The 3,285-nt window shown below is 53.8% G+C and overlaps 1 long non-coding RNA gene across 1 annotated transcript; it reads right to left on the bottom strand.

Annotated features, from left to right (window-relative positions):
- Positions 1-2,551: 2,551 nt before the first annotated feature.
- Positions 2,552-3,052, bottom strand: LOC136996729 (uncharacterized). The gene is made up of 4 exons (XR_010887678.1): positions 3,006-3,052; positions 2,848-2,910; positions 2,707-2,761; positions 2,552-2,613 (listed from the first exon to the last, which is right to left on the bottom strand). It is a non-coding gene; the product is annotated as an uncharacterized lncRNA (long non-coding RNA).
- Between the last annotated feature and the right edge of the window lie 233 nt (positions 3,053-3,285).

Here is a 3,285-nt window from a genome sequence, read left to right as displayed (position 1 = left end):
GCACATGTTACCAAAAGGCCCAGACAAGAAAGAGTCTCAAAGGGAAGGGGGGGGAATGGGGGAGCTGTTACCAGCTCGGACAAGAAGGAGTCTCAACAGGAGCCTCAGACAAACATACCCAAGGACACAGGTGCAGCTGGGACTGATACATCCTGAGAAAGTACAGGTAAACCAGCAGAAGCCGGTTGGAGCCAAAATTAGGACCAAGACAGCTTTTCGCAGACAAGCAAGCAGGCCAAGTTGAGACCATGGATGGAAAAGTAGAGCAAAGTTCATGGCAAGATGCTGAGTGACACCTCTTCTGCCACCACTAGGGACCACCAGAGACCCCCAGAGAGTCAGACCACGTGCATAAGGATTATGTAAATGTAATAATTAGTTCTAGGAAATAGAATGAATATGTATAATAATTCCTGGAAATTTAATGCATATGTATATGATAGAGCAATAGAAACTTTAGATGATGAGGCACACGGGGTGCACGTAGGGTGGAGCTATCCCCCATGCACCCGGCGCTGTAATAAAGAGAATGTCTGCTTCTTAATGCTACATTGGTGTAGCATTTTCTCCCGATTTCGGTGACACACACATGCACATGAAAGCATACGCTGCAATGCACACATGTACAAGCACATGTGCACCCTAGCACACACATGCACACGCACATGAAGGGCACCCACTATGAACAAGCACATACACAGCCCAGCACACACATGCAGCAAACACACATGCCAGTGCGCACACACACACGAACTTGCACATCCCAGCGGACACAGGCACATAAGAAACACACATGTTCCCCCCCCCAGTGCACATATACACATGCAGGCATGCACAGACACCCCAGTGCACACGCACACACACATGCACACCCCATCATGCACTTGCACAAACACACTCTAGTGCACACATGCACATGCCTCCATGTAACACAGCACACACATGCACACACACACGCCCCTTCATGCACATGAACACACACACACACCAGCACACACATGCACACACGCACACCCCACCATGCAGATGCACGCACACTCCCAGTGCACATATGCACACACACACCCCACCATGCACACACACCTCCACTGCACATATACACGCACACGCACACCCCGTCATGCACAAGCACGCACACCCCAGTGCACACCCCTTCATGCACATGCACGCACATGCACACCCCAGCACACACATGCACATGCACACACGTAGCCCAGCACACACACACGCACACACACACGCACGTGTGCACCGCCCCCCCCAAACCCTAACCCTAAAACCTAACCCTAACCCCAACCCTGACCCCTAAACCTCTAACCCCAACCCTAACCCCTTACCCTAACCCCTAAACCTAAATGGCTCTAACCCCAACCCCCAACCCCTAACCCCACATGGCTCTAACCCCAACCCCACACGGCTCTAACCCCAAACCCTAACTCCAACCCCACACGGCTCTAACCCCAACCCCTAACCCTAATCCCACACGGCTCTAACCCCAACCCCTAACCCCAACCAAAACCCCACACGGCTCTAACCCCAACCGCTAACCCCAACCCTAACCCCACATGGCTCTAACCCCAACCCCTAACCCTAATCCCACATGGCTCTAACCCCAACCCCTAACCCCAACCCTAACCCCACACGGCTCTAACCCCAAACCCTAACCCCAACCCCACATGGCTCTAACCTCAACCCCTAACCCCAACCCCACATGGCTCTAACCTCAACCCCTAACCCTAACCCCACATGGCTCTAACCCCAACCCCCAACCCTAACCCCACATGGCTCTAACCCCAACCCCCAACCCTAACCCCACATGGCTCTAACCCCAACCCCCAACCCCACATGGCTCTAACCCCAACCCCCAACCCCACGTGGCTCTAACCCCAACCCCCAACCCCACGTGGCCCTAACCCCACATGGCCCTAACCCCACCACGCTAGTGCTGCACAGTGTGGGCCATGCTCATTGAGCACAAGGAACAAGAGCAACATCAAGACCTGAGCAAAAGGTAGCACAGCTACAACACACACCACATAGACGACACAACACCGCAGACAGAGGCTGCAGCTGCCCTGCCTAGCGCACCCTCACCTCTGCCATGCACACCCACTGCCTCTGCCTCACACACAAGCACTCATCCAGAAGAGCCCTCTGCACTACACTTACTGTCAGTGCGCGCGCCCGCACGCACACACTCACGCAGGGTCAAGACACACCAACACCCGTGGCCTCTCAACTTAGCTTCTGCAGTGCTCTGGGTCACCATCCATCCTCAAGAGGCATCCTCAATGGCAGCTGCATCCTCTCTCATCTTCCTCCATTAGCCTTCATCACCTGCTAAACCAGAGTGCAAGCAGTCACCCCCAGGCCAGCCAGCTCTAGCCTCGTCCGCAGGAACGCCCTCCGCCAAAGAGCCATGGGCACTCTGCGCACCTGCACTGCTCCAATTCCAAATGCCAACGTCGTGGCTGGGGGGGGATGCCCACAGCACCTGCAAAAACAACACAAAGTGACTCTTCTGCCAGGCGACACTCACCAACCCCACAATGTCCAACAGTAATCCACTCACCTGAAATCCCCAGCCATACCTGGGAAAGGGCCACACTGTACCTGAAAAAAACAGAGCAAAAGACATCACCAACAGGAAGCCCAACACCACCCACCGCACAATAAACTTCTGACCCAACAAGCTCCTCCTCTCACCTGCTCAGGCTCTTGTCAGCACTCAACTTCTCCTCTCCACAACTTCCTGCAAAACCTGCAAACAAAGAGAAATCATGCGCTCAGGTGACACCTGCAAAACCACAGCAAATCCACATCAAGCATTTGCTCCCACACCCTTACCTGCTCTGCTCACCAATCCTGACTGCCACACCATGGGTCGTCATGCCAAGGCCTGCCACACACCTGTAAAACCAGAACAGCAGTGGGCAACAGGGACAGCACCAACGAGATAACAGCCCTACACTAGGCTCTGCTTCCTCTCTCAGACCAACACTCACCTTGCCATGCTCCTCCGGCACACAAGAAACCCGTTCTCCACATTGCTCCATGTGGACAAGCACAAAACAAATTAGCTAGGGAACCACTGACCATAACACTCTGCTTCCAACAACAAATCTCTAGCTCACCTTCTTAGGACATGACCCTGTTTTCCTCCATCTCCCTCAGGCACTCAGACCACTGCACCGCATCTACAAAAAGCAACATAAAGTGCAGCACACAGATGCTGACCGATCACCAGTCCATCACTGCCACACTCTACATGCTACCATTGCTAAC

The sequence above is a fragment of the Apteryx mantelli genome, unplaced genomic scaffold, assembly GCF_036417845.1.
Source record: "Apteryx mantelli isolate bAptMan1 unplaced genomic scaffold, bAptMan1.hap1 HAP1_SCAFFOLD_78, whole genome shotgun sequence".
NCBI lineage: Eukaryota > Metazoa > Chordata > Aves > Apterygiformes > Apterygidae > Apteryx > Apteryx mantelli.
Note: the sequence above shows the minus strand (reverse complement) of the source record. Positions and strands in the feature narration are given on the sequence as shown.